Source organism: Eptatretus burgeri, chromosome 7, assembly GCF_056783735.1.
Source record: "Eptatretus burgeri isolate ZD-2024b chromosome 7, Ebu_testis_v1, whole genome shotgun sequence".
In the NCBI taxonomy this organism is placed as follows: domain Eukaryota; kingdom Metazoa; phylum Chordata; class Myxini; order Myxiniformes; family Myxinidae; genus Eptatretus; species Eptatretus burgeri.
The window spans coordinates 101,418,825-101,437,491 of NC_140967.1; the positions used below are offsets into that span (position 1 = coordinate 101,418,825).

The 18,667-nt window shown below is 45.6% G+C and overlaps 1 protein-coding gene and 1 long non-coding RNA gene across 4 annotated transcripts in view; one reads left to right on the plus strand and one right to left on the minus strand.

The window, feature by feature from the left end:
• LOC147023920 (zinc finger protein ZFPM2-like) overlaps positions 1-18,667 on the plus strand; it is a 162,754-nt gene that overhangs the window by 10,341 nt on the left and 133,746 nt on the right. The window lies entirely within an intron of this gene.
• Positions 5,048-17,075, minus strand: LOC147023921 (uncharacterized). Its single transcript, XR_015060422.1, has 3 exons — positions 16,952-17,075; positions 6,739-6,855; positions 5,048-6,651 (listed from the first exon to the last, which is right to left on the minus strand). It is a non-coding gene; the product is annotated as an uncharacterized LOC147023921 (long non-coding RNA).

The following is an 18,667-nucleotide window of genomic DNA, read 5'->3' on the forward strand; positions in this document are numbered from 1 at the left end:
TTCGCCCATCTTGACATCTTCTTCCTTTGGGGGGAAGGGTGGGTACAATTGGAATTGTCCGAGCGACATAACCACAATGCATTATATATTCCCATAATAAGGCGCTGTCACACCTTGACGTTTTAGCCAGCAATGGCAACGTATAAAAATGTCTGTAAAACGTTGGCGTACGCTGAAGTTTTGAGGTTTTTTTTTTTTAAGTTTTGGCCGTATTCATAATGTGTTGGTCGTATGCATAACGTATTAGTAACGGGCACAGAACGTTTCGTTGTCTTATAGATAACTTGTACCAACGAATGCTTAGCCTGTTGTCGGCGTTCACAACCTATGCCCAACGATAGTTTAACTTAGTCATAGTGTGCTGCACGTATCGCCGACGAACTCGTGGCGTTCTCTGTTAAAAACCTGCCGCACGCCGATATAAATCATAACTGCCTGAAAATTGGAAGTGTCAACATCGCAGTCACACCTTAACGATTTAGCCAGCGTATGCCGACCTATGAAAAATGTGTCTAAAACGCTGGCACATGTCCAATACAGTATGGGTAAGTTGTGTATACGTTAGGAGCACGCTGAAAAACAATGAAGTACGGTGTCATATTCCGTGGTACGTCTAGTACGTCGTGAAATTTCAAGCAAGCTGAAAATTTTACGACGTACTCGACGTATGGCTCACAAGTTCCGCATACGCTGGCATAAGTTCTCGGCACGCTCCGCGATCGTTGACGCACGTCAGACACACGTTACTTGAAAGTTACTCATAAGTATAAACACGTCGTGATAATGTTTAGCATACCCGAAACTTAATTTTTAACCTATGAGTAACGTGCTTTGAACCTATGTGTAACGTATCTCAAACGCACATTGTCGTATGTAGACGAATTTGATTGACGTCTTCCGGACGACCACAGAACTTACTGAACGTGTTTCTAACTTACATCTACCATATAATGACGATTTGGCAGCGTTTAGGGGAATTGGTATATACAAATGGGCTTCATAAGAGGAACCAGTCAGTGTTCCAGACTCCACGTTGAGTAGATGTCAATGTCAGTAGTAGTAGTAGTAGTAGTAGTAGTAGTAGTAGTAGTATTGGTAGTAGTAGTAGTAGGTGAGCGTGATTGGGAGGGTGTGGGTGATGATGGATCCTCGTTGCGTCCATGAATAGGAGACTACTTTGCACCATTGTTCGATGTTATTTTCGGCTAATTTTTTTTTTTTTCTCATTCCCACGATGAACTATTTTTTTGTTTAAGTTTTTAAAGTATTCAAAACGACTTGGACAAATGCATAATGTACTAGTAATGAACACAGAACGCTTCGATAACTTGTAGATAAGTTATACCAACGATTGATAAGCGTGTTTTAGGCATCCACAACCTATGCCCAACGATAGTCGAACGTATGCATAGTGTGGCAGCGTATCGTCGATGATTACGTGAGGTTTTCTATTCATAGGCTGCAACTTCACTTTTCATAAATGTCTGTCACTCGCCAATTGTTTTTGGACGCTGGTGCTCGGCAATTGAAATCGTTTTCATTGAATGAGTTAAATCGCTTCCACAGCACTGCAGTCACGGCACCAACAGCAGCAGGCTCAGTGCCAGCCTCATGCCAGGCTCAAGCGGATCCCTGTAGAAGGTGTACTGCTTGGTTATCCTTGGACCCACTCTGGCTAGCAGCTCGTCGAACATCACTGGGGGCATTCGCAGGAAGTTGATGAAGGATGCATGGTCCTCGTTCCGAAGTTCCACCATGAGCTGATCATATATATGACGTAATGGCGTCGCCTCCCGATCCATGGTCTGACCCAGTTCCTTCTCCTCCGTTCACGTCTTCTTCTCCCGGCTATATTGGCACGCAACTGGTGCAGGGTCAACTCGATGAGGTCATGTTGATGTTGGAGGACAGGTAGGTATTGTCGTCTCAGCCTTGCCGTATCCTCCATCTTTCGGAGTGACATGGACATGTACTCACCACGAAGTCTAAAAAAAAGTGGTTCCTCCTGCGAAGCCCCTTTTTATATACCAATTCCCCTAATCGCTGCCAATACGCCATTATATGGTATCTGTAAGTTAGAAACGCGTTCAGTAAGTTCTGTGGTCGTCCTGAAGACGTCAAATATGTCTACATACGTATTTGTGCATACGTAGGACATGCTTTACAAATAATTCCCAAGCACGTTACTCATAGGTTATAAATAAGTCACGGGTACCCTAAACACTTTGACATGTTTCGACGTATGAGGAACTTTCAAGTAACGTGTTGCGAAGTGTGAACAACGTTTGTGTAGTGTGCTTACAAAACGTTACTCATAGGTTAGAAATAAGTTTCGGGTACGCTAAACATTACCTCGACGTGTTTCGACTTATGAGTAATTTACAAGTAACGTGTGTCAACGATCGTATAACGTGCCTACAACTTATGGCCAGCGTCGCGGAACGTGTGAGTCATACGGCAGCATACGTCGTAAAATTTCAAGCATGCAAAAATTTGAGGACAACCCCAAAGTACAACGTTTAAAGCCAGCGTACTACGACGTATGGCAGTGTTTTTCAGCGTGCTCTTAACGTATACAAAACGTACCCATAACGTATTCGACGTATGCCAGCGTTTTAGACCAGTTTTTCATAAATCAGCATACGCTGACTAAATCGTCAAGGTGTGACAGCGGCTTTAGCAGTTCGCATGTTTTCGCTTCATATACGTAACCCGGGTGAATTTTCTTTTTCGGGCAGCGATCAAGCAAGCGTTCTGTTCCCTATGCACCGCACAAATAAAGGGATGCATCAGAGGAAAGGGCATATGAGGCTTCGTCTGCCCTCAAGCACTTTCAAAATGACTGGTTTCCATCCCTGAATGCGTGTTACACAATCACGCATACACAGAAACACAAATGGCTGATGGTAGGGCAATCGCCAGCACTCTGTTATGCTGGGACAAATAAGTCATCCAGGGCCCTCTGGGATTCGTGAGCAGGTATGTTCTCACCGGCCTTTGGGGGAAGCTGTAAGATGTCTCGGGACTTCTTAGCGGTGGTTCACTGAAGAGTTGTCAGATGTTTTGTTTGTTGGCTGTTCGTGTCGCTTTTGAGCTGTTATTAATTAACAATTTTGAAATTGCCCTGAGTTCAATTCTTTAATTTTGTGACTTTAATCATTGATATCTCGAGTGATTTTTTTTTTGACTTGTTCGATGGCTCGTAGTGGAGCTAACACGCACACGCACATGCACACATACATGCGCATGCACACACACACACACACACACACACACACACACACACACACACACACACACACACATACACATACACATACACACACACACACACACACCTTACTTGCTACTGAGCATAACAGCCACTGAGCTTGGGGTAAGTGATAACACTTCCTGGAGTTCATCTATGTGGCAGTGAAGTGTTCATTCAGGCAACGTAGCCATCATTCGGGTAAATCTGTAGCCGCCACTCCTTAAAAAACAATTGGCTCGTACGCCCATGGTCAGAAGAACGTGTTTCACGCTTGGAAAAAGATCTCCCGTCGGGTGGGGACTCTGCTATGGTATTAAAAATCATAAAGATAATACGATGACCCACACTGGCGGCTCCCACAGGGAGGGTATTGTGCGATGGTATTGTTATAGTCCTCGTGACCTCCTTAACGGGGAACGCGCCCTCGATAAATACTTGTGTTAACCAGATTACCTATCAGATCGTGCAGCCGAGCGGAACTGCCAAGTACGTATCGGCTACGAAGCGAATCTTTGGGGAATAACGTCCCGGCTAAATTAGGGTGCGAGCCATGCTGGACCAATGAAGGAAAACACGAAAACGAGCTGGGAACATTTCTACACAGGGCATTTATTTACAATCAAAGGTATGTGGCACAGTGAATGAGATTTATTGGTATGTACAGCAGGGAAATCAAGGAATTTGTGGGATGCAGCGAAAGGACAAGCAATCTTACAAAAGCAGACACAGAGCAGAGTTATCCCGTATACCTTATACAATCTGAAATTATCCTAGGACAGGTGCCATAACACACACACACACACACACACACACACACACACACACACACACACACACACACACACACACACACACACACACACACGAGCCCAAGGAAGATTAGATATAGTCTCGAGAGAAAGAAAGCAGGTGAGGGTAAACGTCCTCTCAAAACTTGGCGTGGTCGGTAGACCAACATAACATAGAATGCTTCGGGAGAGGTAGGTGTGAGGAATACTGCTTTTGTCTAATGTGTGGGAGTGCGAAGTGTGGTGTCGTATGATGTGAGGGTGCAGCATCATGCAAGAGGAAAATGTGAATGCGAGTCAGTACGTTTGCTTCTTTGGTTTGGCCCGTAAAAGGACAATTGGGCTTCACCCGTGTTGATGCTCTTTTTTGCATCCATAGTAGACAAGGTCGATGGAAAGAATGATGGAAGAAGAAGATGGGTAAGAAGAAAGTCCCCATCCTATCTGTGTAAGTGTTTCTACCTATTGAGGATCGCTCGAACGGAATGGCTCTACCTTGTGGCAGCAGTGTGCGATTCCCACCCCACTTGGTCATGGGGACTCACGGCGCCTTTTGCTCTGTGCCTGCTTGCTGATCCCGTCTGGCTCTGTGTTCCCTTGGCAGCAGCACCGACAGCCTCAAACATGAAAGCGAGCAGCAGAAGCGACAGTGAGTCGGGCAAACAGGATGGACCCATTCAGGCAAGCAGGCTGACGGACGGACCCACGAGCAGGCTGACTGAAAGAGCGACTGACCCAAAAGAGAGGAGAAGAGCGGAGGACGAAGAAGGTGGAGAAGAGCGAAGAAGAGATCGAACCGGCTCTACTCTGCCCTTTTTATTGTCCTGGACGAAGGGAGGGGCTGAAGACCGGATCTTGACGAGCCGCAGGCAAAATCCTGCTCCACGATTCGGCCACAGTGGCTGTAGCCACGCCCCTCCACGCCTCGGAGCCGGGATCTGGCTCAATCACTCGCCAACCTTGGCATGGATCAGAGCTCCGAGTTTTGCATGGTGCCGCGGTCTTCAGACACGTGCTTCGGCCCTGAACGTGTGTTGCCCTTCAATCTAATATGGAATCATAGCGAAATGTTTGCACCACCCGCAGGTTCCCTCATAAGCTGCAGTGCATGTTTGTGCCCGTGTTGTGCCCTGGAACATCTCGACCCTCGTCTTCGCCGGGTCCCTAATGGTTTTGGTGTGGATTTGACGATCGTGGGGGCAGTTACGGCAGTCATAGAGCAGGGCGCTCGTCTTTACATCCGTAGTGAGAAGTGGTGGTGATGTGGCATCAGTAGCGAGTGTTGATAGCCACGCGGCTCCCATGGTGAGGGCTGAGTGCCACGTGGCTCTCGGGGTGAGATGGTGAATAAAAGTCGGGATTTAGCATGGGTTATTGCGGGGGTATTTATCCCAGTTGTAGGAAGCAGTTGCAGTGAACATGGTGAGGTTTGGTGAGGTGAGGGTGGCAGTTGCGAATTGGCACGCACATTTGAATGGGGAATGGGCACGCAAACTCCAACAAAACGATGTGCCGGATGCGCTCGCAGCACGATCCTGCTGGAGACGCTCGCAACATGTCGCTCATTCTTATTTGCATGCCATGCGTGCTTGCTTGCATGGTTCGTGTAACAGAAAGGAAAAGGTTAAAGGTTAAAGTGAGGATATAAGAGATATAATAGGCCTAACTACGAGAATCCCACACAACGCATCCTTCCCATTTTTACCCACTAGACATATGGAAGGGACCGACTAAGACATGTACTACTGAAATAACTGCCTTGGGATGGCTGTATGTTGTAGCTGTGTCATTGCCTTGGAAGCATGAGGTTTTACATATCCACAACAGTATTAATAATAATCATAAAGATAATACCATGACCCCCCCCTGGTGGCTCTCGTAGGGAGCAGGTGCTTCCAGCCATATTAATATAGCATTGTACACCAGAGTTCAGCATAACATCGGTCACTGGAGCATGGTGCAGGTTCATGGTGTAAAATATTCCAGTTTAGAGTAACACAGTCAAATGTATGCTCATGCAGAGATCCGTTTGATGATGTGACCTCTTCTTTATTAGAAAAAAAAAAAGTCCAAACAATTTGGTTAGATAACTTCACCCATAACCACACTTGACCACATCCAGTCTTGCATGCAAGGTGATGATGAAAGCGACGTTATCTGCTTGCGACGTCATGTGACCTCCTGTTGGTTGCGGGATATAAGGATCTTCCAAACTACAAGCAGTTATTTTGCAATCGGCTTTGTAGTCTTAAATGGTGGAAATTAAAACGATTCCCTTTTCTGAAAGTTTTTAGAGGCAAAGACAAGTTTGCTATTTGGAGAACATCAGGAAACTCAACCATTGCTGGGAAAATATTGGAACTCGTTTGAGAAGAGTCATGAACATCTGTGTCGTTTCACTGGTGTTGGTTCGTTCATTCATTAATTGGGGGGGGTGAGGGGAAAAGGGGTGGTGGGGGAAGCGTTTTGACTCCCCCCTCGCAGAGCAGATCCTTTAGCGTCGAGTATGCTGCCAAGAGCTCATGAGTGGATGCGTCATTCTGCTATTGCTGGCATCCTCTTGCCTTTCCTGACACCACACTTGAGCGTCACCGAAGCTTACCTTGTGCTCTGTAAAAAAAAGACGAGCATTCATTTAATTTTATACATCCTTATTCTTCTTGTTTTGTCATCTGAAACGTCTCACAAAGAACTTACAGAGTCTGCTAGATCCGGATCCAGACCTGGACCAAAATCGAATCGGCTTGTTCTTGTCACCTACTCAACTCGTCCACCTCATGTTGTCATAGTCCGTCCACAACTTTTTGAGATATCCTGTTCACAGACAAACAGACGGACGGGAGTGAAAACATAACCTCCTCCCACCTTCGGTGACGGAGGTAACGATCCATTTCCCTTGACATGCAGATGAGTGCAGAGAAGAGTTTTTGGGTAAAGCTCACATTGGTTGGAGGGGTGTGGAGGGGTATGGTTTGGTTGGAGGGGTATGCAGATGCTTGGTTAAGTGCTCAGTTAAAGTTGCTCAGTTTTTAATCCAGAATTCCCCACCCATAGAACTGCCAAAAGCCAGTCCCGGAAGCTGAAGGGAGGGTAGTTCCAATTGTAGTTGTTTAACCCTGAGCTCTGAAATGCTTCTGGGGTCCATTCACAGTGGGGTTCAGTTTCAGAAGGGGGTCTTGCATTTCGGATCACACTCTCCTTCAGAGGAGAAGTTAAGCCACTTTTCTGTCGACCAGCATTTCCTGAGGGTTGGCATTGTCAGGATGGCCTGGAAGTTGCACACTCGCCACTGAGCTGTCTCGCCCGGGTTCAAATCTCGACCCAGCTATAAACTGTCATCCTGGTGTTTCACAGGCAGGGCGATTCATCAATGCGGGTGCGTCGTCCCCCAGGTGGACGTTAAACTGGGCATCCATTCTCCCGAGATGCGTTGAACATTAAAGTTAAAGAACCCACGGTATTCTTCGCCAAAAGTAGGCAAGCTTTCGCAAGCACCCTGAACAAATTAAAAAATGCTGTCAAAATAAGATACACATTCACTTGGGGATGTCAAAGCTCAAATTGTCTTTGGAATGAGAGTATCTTTTGGATGGTAACCTTGTCAAATCTCAAGATTCCTGCAGAGCCACAACCAAATTGGTGGAGGGGTTGGTGGTGGATGAGAACGAGGAGGGAGGTAATGATGGTGGTAGATGAGAAGAAGGAGGGAAATTGTGGTGGTGGATGAGGAATTGGGGGGGAGATGGCACCACATGAGCAGCTCAACATCCAAGTGAAAAGCATCACCAGGAAAATAAATGATGGAACCTGCAAGATTCATTTGCAATCATGTGTCAATCAAATTATGCATTCGCGGGATGAATCTGGGAAAACGTAAAATTCTTCCTTTACAATGTAAATGACATTGCACAAAATAACGTGTCGAGTAAATAGTCAATTTAAAAAATACATATGTAGTCGAGGCTCATGGAAGGGCTAATACCAGTACACTGAACGGATCAGGACACAACAGGACACAAGTAACAGCTGAGAGAGGAGGGAAACACCAACAGCAGAGTTGAAGGCCAAGATAGAGGCACACTTGCACAAACAATGGGTGTGAAGAGGAATGAGGGGCAGGAGAGGATGCAGGGGTTGGACAATATGGATAGAGTGGGGAATTCTCAGGAGGGAAACTGGAAATTTGGAAGGAGGAGCGATTGCGGTGGGGTGTTAACGAGGGGAGAAAAGCTCACGTTGTTTGATTGGGAATGACCTAACAATGGTGATGAACAGTTGTCTGAAGACCTGGAGGAATGAATGAGTGGACGTGAGCAGGGATCCTGGATTTAGAAAGTTTAAGCAGAAGGGGGGTTAATGGTGGACCGTGTGTGCCCTGCAGAAACCGAGGGGGGGACAAAGCACGGAAAGAGCAGAGGGTGCAAGACCAGAAATGAGGCGTTAGAAGACAGAGAGACTACCAACCTGTCTGTGATGGCATAGTGATAGACTCAGCTTTATCACGGGAGATTCCAATAATCTTGAAGGTCTTGGTTTCCACGGCATCCAGGTGAGCAAGGTGAGAGGCAGAGGAGCCAGCCCAGAGGGGAGAGCAGTTCTTACTCCATCAGGCTGCGGATGTCGGCCATGCAGGTGGATAGAAGTTCAGGAGTGCCAAGGAAGGATTTTGTGCAACGGACGATGCTCAGTCGTCGGCTGACTTTGGAGGACAGCTTTGAAATGAGGTTTGCTCAAGAAAGATCACGGCTGCTCGTGAGACCCAGGAGTTTGAATGACTGAACTTCCTCAAGAGGATTGTTAAGAAAGTAGATGGGAGAACAGAGGGAGTTTCCAGATGGTCCTTTCAGAGAGAGAGAGAGAGTGTGCGAGAGAGAGAGAGAGAGAGAGAGAGAGAGAGAGAGAGAGAGATAGAGATAGAGATAGAGATAGAGATAGAGATAGAGATAGAGATAGAGATAGAGATAGAGATAGAGATAGAGATAGAGATAGAGATAGAGATAGAGATAGAGATAGAGATAGATATAGAGATTTATCAGGACTGAAAAACAAATTCTAATTGTTTGACGAGCTTGTGATTTTTTTTTTTCCAAGGTCTGAATAGAGGGAAGAGGTTACAGCCTGCCTGTCTGAAGGACGACGGATGTTTCGGCAGAGGGTACAGTCATCAGCAAATAGACAAAAAGGATTTTCCAGAGTCAGAAAGATTTTATTGATGAAGAACAGGAATAGGACTGGGCCCAGAACACTGCCTTGGGGAACTCCAAGTGTGGCAGGGAGAGGAGATGAAAGGATTCCATTGAGTTCGACACATTGGCTCCAAGAGTCAAAGAAGTCAGTAAGCCATGTGTGGAGTTGACCTTGGATTCCCCAGACAGACAGTTTGGACAGTAAGCCAGGATGCCAGACTGTATCAAAACCACATGATATTTCCAGAGAGACGGCCCTGATCTCATTTCTGACATTGAGGGCTTACATCTCTTGCTGGGTGAGTGTAAGCACCATGTCCAAGGTGGAGTGACCTGGTCAGAAACCACATTCGTGATCTGCAATGAGGTTTTTGGAAAACAGGACAGACTTTCTATCAACTTTGATGATAGATTCAACTGTGAAGGTTTGTAGTTGTGGAGATCAGTTTTTGCACCTTTTTAATGTAATGCAGTGGTGTTGACGGATTTCCAAGGAGATGGAAGATGACGTAGTGTAAATGACGTGGTGAAAAGTGCAAGAGTAGCAGAGTAGGATTTTAGGACGCGTGAGCTGATGCCGTCCTGTCCAGTAGTCGAGTCAAAGTAGAGGGTTGAAATAACCTTCTCAACCTTCTCAGGTGCAAAAGACAGAGTCCAGGAGCAGTTGGGTACGACAGGGAAGGATGGGTACTGAGAGTGAGGGGTTGGGTACACAAGGTTTGGAAGCAAACACAGACTTGAGGCATTCAGCCTTCTCACGAGCAGAGTCGGCTGTGGTGCCATTTGAAAAGATGGAAGGGAAACGTACATCAGAGACAGACTTAAGAAGGCGCCACCAGGTTTTAGAGATGGGTAACAAGTTTGAAAGTTCAATCTTGAGGTTGGACAGATGTTGTTTTCTGGCTCTCCTGAGAATGGACACACAGTTGTTGCGGACTTTTGGAATGCACTGAGATTGCCTTCGGTTGTGGACTTTTTGGAATCTCGGAAGAGAAGGCAAGTTGTTTCAGAACAACTGCCTCACCACAAGATTCAGTGTATCATTGGCTGGAGGAGAAATCCGGGTTGGAAAGTTTACAGATCGAGTCAGTCCCATGGAGTCACAGTTCAAGTCTTTTGCTGAAGTGCCATGGCTGGTGAGAGAGGTGCCAACGTCCAGCCAACTTGCATCGTGACAAATTAAATCTCCTCGTATGACGAAGAGATAGTTGGGATGAGTGGTTAAAAATTTGTCCATGTTGATTGAGAGAGAAATGTAGATGGAGTCATCGCTGTTCGGAGGACGGTACAACACACAGATGAACAAGAAGTGGGAGTGGAGGGGAAGTCACAGCCAGAGGTGCTCCTGGGCAATGGGAAGTGTAATAAGATCAGTACATGAACAGTGAGAAATTGAGTTGTTGATGTAAAGTGCAACTCCGCCGCCGTGGTGTGGTTCAGACCTATCCAATCGGAGGAGACAACAACACAAAGGAGGAGGAGATCCAAGGAGGAGAGACACGAAGCAGTCAGGGACGTCTTGTGGGAGTAAGGATTCTGTGAAACAGATGATATCTGGTTCAATCAGCAGTGGCTTGAATTGAGAGATCTGTCAGGTTGAAGTAGAGGCCCTGGATGTTTGAGGTCCACACAGTAAAAGATGGGGTGAAGAGGCGTTGGGAGGGTGCATAATCGGGGGGGGGGGGAGGAGTGTCAGCGTGGGTAAGGTGAAGCTTTGGGGGATGGTGGTGGGCTGAGCATTGCGTACGTCTGCCAGGCTGATTTTACATTTTGTATCCCACTTATAGGCCGGAACTGCATCCAGATATGAAGCCAAATCTAATCGGCTTGCTATTCTCACCTAACCAACTCATCCACAACTTTTGGTCACTGGCTTTGACAACAATACAAGTTTTTATTATGGACCTCAGGCATCAAAATGATACATATCTCGAACAAACGTTCCAAATGGAGCACCGCTCACCACCACTAGAGCAGGTAATTTGAATCAGATGTGGCAATAAATGTGAATTGTTGCTCCACCGGCTCGATGACAGAAGACTCCATTTGCAATTTTGCCTCCTCCATCCCTACCCCGTTTAGAATCTCATCTCGAAACCAATCAATTCAGCCTTGTCACACACCCAACCTGTCCACCAAATTTCGTCTGAACCCATCCGTAACTTTTTGAAATAACCTGTTCACAGACAGACAATCAGACAGACGGGTGTAAACACAACCTCCGTCCACCTTCGGTGGCAGAGATAAAGAAAGCTCGATGGGCATGAAACATACAGTTGAAAGGGAGCTCAGGCCATCAGGTGTAGTCCAGCAGGTTGGTGCACATAACAGGTTTCATTCATTCCCTATGCAGCCTGTGGCTGCTGGTTGCATCATTGCTGGGAGTGTGGCTTTGCTGCTGACGGTGTACCCTGTAGGTTAAAGCAGGAATTTGTAATTTCTTCATGATGCCAGCAATAACTGGCCTACTCCACGCAAAGGGCACTGGGGTATCTTTAACGTCCACCAACTAATGCTGGCAGACGAGACGTCCAGTTTAGCGTCCATCCGAGGGACAGCAAACACACTGATGAATGACCCTGCCTGTGAAACACCCAGATGACAGTTTATTGCCGGGTCAGGATTCAAACCCAGGCGAAACAGCTCAGAGGCGAGTGTGTGTCCCTCGAGGCCATGCTGCCAACCCCATGCGCACACTCACCTTTGATCAGTCTCGTGTGGGTCTGATTCGCGACCCAACTATTAACTGTGGGATTGGTGGTCGCAGACAGGGTGTTTAATCCCAATGTGCCTCATCGCTCGGTTGGATGTTAAGCCCGGTGTCCCATCTGCTCCCATTAGTTAGTGGATGATAAAGGTCCCACTGTGTCTTTCGCGAAGGGCAGGCAAATTATGGCCGGCACCCTGAAATATATTATATATTCCTGTCTAAGTCACTTTCAGTCGAACGTTATGCCTGACCAGGCGGCTTGTGAAAGACTTGGGGCCAAAACCTTTCTTGGCCGACCCCACAATAAGGTGGGAAAAAATTGGGCCTGTTAAAGAGGTAGTAGTAGTAGTAGTAGTAGCAGCATCAGCAGTAGTATCATCAGACGGTCACATGTGCCAAGCTCTATGATGTGAGTTTACTATCCTGTGACTACTTTGGCTCTGAATTTGTCCCGGTGACTCATGCGAAGAGAGAAGAGCGAGATAATTGTTTTAGCCTGTCTACCCATCTGGCAATGAAACAAAAGTGAACATCATTCCCAACAGGAAACGTATTGTTTTTAAGGAAGTCATAAAGGACACAAACAACAGGCACGAATAACTAATGTAGCGTGTTAAATAAGGCGATGGAAAAGACGCTGCGTCAACGGCGGTAAACTTCCGAAAAAGTTTTTTTTTAAATCTACAACCGTTGAAATCTTTATTTTATTTAAATTTAATTATACACTCGAACACTGTTGAACACGAATCAACTTCTTGGCGCTTCCAGAACTTTTTCGTTGAGCAGTACTTGGGCCAAAATGTTGCCGCATTTTACGTCATCACAACCAGTCAAATTTGTCACTCGCACACCCCGTCCGTGCCCCTTTTTTCCCCCCAAGACTGTGTGGGGTAAGGTGTTCTTTGGACTCAAGTTAATGGACTGGTTCAGTAGCTCTTTTACAAATCGTTCTGGAACTTCTGTTGCTGGTATTTTACAGTCGATGATCTTAGGAGTGGGAATTCCTCAGCCATTTGTGTTCAGTACTTCTGGTTAAGCCGGTGAAGTTTTGCCATTATTACCTCTGCCAACGAAGGTGAGTGGAAGTTATGTTTTCACCCCTGTCTGTCTGTCTGTCTGTCTGTCTGTCTGTCTTTTTCTCTCTGAACAGGATATCTCAAAAAGTTGTGGAGGGATTCGGACGAAACTTAGTGGACGTGAAAGGGACGAAATGATTGGATTTTGATGAAGATCCCGATCCGGGATTTTTTTTTCCCCCATTTCTTAGTGATTCATCACCGTTGAGAGATATGGCAAAAAAAAAAAACCGATATAGCATCATATTTCAAAAGGTTGTGGACGAGTTACGAGAAAACTTGGTGGGAGAGTTGGTTTGGTGACGAGAGCATACCGATTCAATTTTGGGATCCGGTCGATCAGTGGGTTACAAAATGTCAACTGTTCAGCATGGCGGAGGTATGTGCTCCACCGAGTGCTGTTCTCGTTGTAATTGCGGTCAAAGACTTTCTTTTTTGCGCTTGCTGGCGTGGGTTCGATAACCTCACCAACACTTGTGGTGAGGATGCCAAACGCACCCCCAAATACGGATGAGGGAGGTCTTTGTCTGCGATGGATTGGAAGAGGCTGCTGTGAGGTTGAGGTAGTTTGCTCAGGCTTTCCTGTTGTTGTTGTTGTTGTTGTTGCTGCTCCATTTACTATTACTACTTGCGAAAGCGAAGATTCGTAAGGATATTGTTTGGTCCGGTCTGTGATTCTGTCTGTTTGTTTGTTTGTTTGTCAATCGCCCACAGGTCACAATTTTAAACCGATCTTCACAAAGCTTCACCAAAAAGTCGACTTGGTCATAAACAATAAGCCTATTGGTTTTGAGGTCAAAAGGTCAACAACTTGTATTCATTTCTAAAATCTTCAATTTCCATCCGATTAACTTGAAATTTGAAGAGGACTTGTACATCAGGTCCTTGAATTCAACCACCAATTCTTGTTGAGGTCAAATTTGTTTGAGGGATTTCACGACATCTTTCCTTGTATTATTCGTTCTCTATACAAATGCAGGTTTATGTGTTTGTTTGTTTGTTTTTTTGTGCCATTTTTAATGAATCTTCTTCAAGGAGTAATGTTTTGTTTTACTTTTTTTCAATCTTGTTTGCTTCTTTAATGGTATATCTTTCTTCACCGTTCATGGGGTGATCTTCCTTGTCTTCCATTCACATTTTACCTTGTATTCATGGCTAGTCTATCTGTGCCGATACATCGCCTGCTTGCATCATGACCAGGGGTGGGTGTGTGTCTATGCCACTGATGTGGTGACCCCTGCAACTTGGGGCAGGAATTTGTAATTTGTTTAACGTCCTGACGATAACTCGCCAACTCTTTCTTTAAAGACAACTTAGGATCTTTATCGTCCATCAATTAATGCTTAGCTATCAGACGGGACACCCAGGTTAACATGTGTCGGAGGGAAGACGCATCCTGCGATGCAACACCATACCGACGAAACACCAATCAGAGTTTATAGTCAGGTCGGGAATCAAACCCAGACTAGACAGCTCAAAGGAAAGTGTGCCACCACACCTGAATGTCAGCTCTGTATCCATCGTATCCTTCATACTTTTCACTGCAGAAAAAAAAGTAGTGGAAGCTTTTACAAACACACGCAATCACTGCACAGTTACCCCCGTGGATGGCCGATATCTCAAAAAAAATGATGGACGGTTTTAGGGGAAATTTTGTGCACAGTTTAGGTGTGCGACGATGTTGAATTGATTCGATTTTGCTGAAGATCCGATCCTGATCCGAATGCTACAATTCGGACCAAAATGATTGATTTCACCATTGAGAGATGTGGCCAAAAACGATATAGCACTAGATTTCAAAAAAGTTGTGGACGGATTATGACAAAACTAGGTGGATGAGTTGGTTAGGTGAGAAGGACAAGCCGATTCGATTTTTGTTCAGTTCCGAAAGCAGATCTGGCCTCTCGGTGGGATGCAAAACTTAAACTGTCCAGCATGGCAGAGGTATGTGCTCTACCACGTGCTGTTCTAGTTTCTCTTTGTCGCGAGTTATTCATTCTACCAGAGTACGGGTTGCGTTAAGCAGTTTTCACATCAAATCTCTCCCAAATCCGTCTTCATTTCAGATTGAAGAACCCTCTTGTGCTTTAATGTATTGTAGTCCAAATCTTTATTTTCATGGTTTTATCTTCTGTTTTTTTTAGGACCTGTTATTTGGTTTTATCCTTATGCTTTTTTTTTTTTAACCTCGTCTCTGAGCTACTTTTGAACACCTGTCGATGAAGGTTGAATTTCTATTTCTTGGGTCACCGACTGTCGTGTAATGTTTGCTTTTAACGTCCTTTTTAATTCTCCACCATCGTACGCAGTTTGATATCATCCTCATCCAGCATGGTTTTTAAAGTTTTACTATTATTTTATTTGTTTTTACATTTTCAGGTTGATTGGTATCCACATTGGTGTCTTTATTGCTTGAGATGTTTGCTAAGAGTTTCTAATGCTCACACACTACCGCGTTGTACGTCGACGTTTTAATTGCTCTTTCTGCTTAATTCGAGATCATTGTTTTATTGTCTTTTTGAAAAATGTATTATCTTTGGGACTGATTTTGCACACTTCCATCCATTGTCTAATCCATCAGAGGGATGACATCAATTATAGGCCGACCGTCTTCCAGGCAATCTGTTAATAATTGTGCACCTCTTCTCTGGTCCCAGAGCACTCACTGTATTATCCATTTCTTTATCTATATCTTCCATTATTACCTCCACCACCAAAGGTGGACGGAGGTTATGTTTTTACCCCTGTCCGTTTGTCTGTCTGTCTATCTATCTTTTTTGTCTTTGAGCAGGATATCTCAAAAAGTTATGCACGGATTCAGATGTAACCTGATGGACAGGTGAGGTGTTTGACAAAGATGAATTTATTCGATTTTGCTGACGATCCGCATCCGGACACAATAATGAAAAAAAATTTTTGAATGATTCTTTACTCATGAGAGATCGGGCCAAAAACGATACGTAACATGATATTTCCAAAAGTTGTGGACGGATTATGACAAAAGGTGGTAGATGAGTTGGGTAGGTGACGAGACCAAGCCGATTCGATTTTGGTTGAGATCCAGATGAAGATTTGGTCTATCATTACTTCCACCACTGGCGAATGCAGATCCGGTCCATCGTTACCTCCACCATGGAAGGTGGGCGGATGTTATGTTTTCACCTCTGTCTGTCTGTCTGTCTGTCTGTCTGTTTGTCTGTCTGTGAGCAGGATATCTCAAAAAGTTATGGATGGGTTCAGATGACATTTAGCGGTTCGGTTGGGTGTGTGACATGGACAAAGTGATTCGATTTTTGTGAGATAGACCTATCGGTGAGATAGAAAATGTAAACTGTTCAACTTGGGGTAGGTATGTGCGCCACCAAGTACCATTCTAGTTTTGAGTGTTTCCCTTCCATCTATCACATTGAAAGTTGCATAAGAGTAGAAAATGAAGTCATTTTATGGCACACAGAGTTAAATAGACGTAGACATATTACCCCCTCTTACCAATTAAAACTCACCATTCACTGCCAACTTGCTCACCATTTTCTCTCACTATTTCTCATTACAGGCTCAAGTGTAAGTTATTGCTAAACACTCAAATACTCAAAAATGTCACCTCGGTGTCTTTGACTGGCACTTCCCTCAAGTCCCGATCAAAACTTCCACCAATATTGTTTTGTTTTTGTGTCTTTATGTTTGATGTCGGTTTTATAATCTTACATCGGTAAACCTGTATTGTGCATTTAACCCTTCGTCACATAGCCAGTTATAAACAGTAGGCTTAGCTGAGTTAGACGGATATACCCGGTGCTTCCCATAACTCATAAACAGCAGGTAGAAGTATCTGCACGGTATTTCTCAAAAAGCCACAAACAGTAGATGGAAGGTACCTAGTCCTTGGAACTTAAAAAAAAACCAGGAAATAGAGGTACTTGATGCTTCTCGTAACTTACATACATCAGGTGGAAGTACTCAGTGCTTCTCGTAACTCACAAACTGGAGATACAAGTACCCAGTGCTTCTCTTGACTCGTAAACAGCAGGTGGAAGTACCTGGTGCTTGTCATAAGTTACAACGGTAGACAGAGGTACCTGGTGCTTATTGTCACACACAAAATCCGCAGGGTCCAAGAAGCACACAGCTGGCTTGAGATCATGGCCCCACGGAGCTGTAAATTTGGACCATTTCATTGTGGCCGGCAGCTCGGGTGCCTGTCAGGGGCCGATTAGCACCAGGCCCAGTGAGACCAGTAAGGCAATGTTAATGAAAAATCCCAGATAATGTTATTTCATCTCCCACCCCCTCCCCCTTTTTCATGGCTCCAGATACCTTCCCCTCCCCCCTCCTCTCCTTCTTGTGACATTGCCACAGGGATTAAGCCGTGGATCGCTGCCCGCACGCTCATGTCTGTGCCGCGCGGAATATAATGAAGTTAATCAGCCGGCCGTGTGATTAGAGTAGGGAATGTTAAGCACTTATCCTGGAAAAAATAGATTAGGGCATTGCAGCCACTGCCATGAAATTCACGCCCTGCGTGCAACTTTCCTCCTTCGTTATTTCTTTTATTTGTTTTCATTTTGCTTTCCTCTTCATCCTTTTCCTTCCATTCTATATCACTCACTTTCGGTATCATCCTTAGCCTCGGCTTTCCCTTTTGATGCATATTTCATTTGCTTTGCTTTCTATTCCCCCACTTCTTCCCCCCTTTTCCCCAAATCTTCCCTCATGTACTTCTGGATGACGATAAACCTTGAAGAGCTTGATTTTTACGAAATGGTGAATAAGCACGAGAAAACCCTTTGCTAGGCCCCATCTCTTTCCCTCTTCCCACAAAGTGTGAACTCCCACGAGTCCTCTCACCCGCCTGATAAAAGAGCGATTCAAACCAAGCCCCATTAATTTGTGATGATCCCAGCCCCGATAGTCTCCGATAATGGGCCTGATATTCCCCCCTGCGATAGGAAATCAGTACCAAGCATCACCATTAGGCTTTTGCTCAGGGCGTCTGCAAAACACTGATAATTTCCTGCGCGTCTCCATCGTTTATGCGCCGATAAGAGCGGGAAAACGCAGCCTCGGTGTCTGCTGATTAGCCTGTCCGGGTTTCCGAGCCGTGTCTTGATAAATTACAGCTACGTTAGTTAGAACTCCCTCGGCCTCACTCTCTCCCTTTCCCTTTCCTGAAGACTCTCTTTCTCTCCCCCAATCTCCATCACTCTCCCCCCCTCCCAATCTCCATCACTCTCCCCCCCTCCCAATCTCCAATCTCCACCACCGTCTCCCACCCCCCTCCGCCACCCCCCACCCCATCTCCATCACTCTCTCCCCCTCCCAATCTCCAATCTCCACCACCGTCTCCCAACCCCCCTCCGCCACCCACCCCCCACCCCATCTTCATCACTCTGTCCCCATCTCCACCTCTCTCTCTCTCTCTGTCTCTCTCTCTCTCTCTCTCTCTCTCTCTCTCTCTCTCTCTCTCTCTCTCTCTCTCTCTGTCTCTCTCTCTCTCTCTCTCTGTCTCTCTCTCTCTCTCTCTCTCTCTCTCTCTCTCTCTCTCTCTCTCTCTCTCTCTCTGTCTCTCTCTCTCTCTCTCTCTCTCTCTCTCTCTCTCTCTCTCTCTGTCTCTCTGTCTCTCTGTCTCTCTGTCTCTCTGTCTCTCTGTCTCTCTG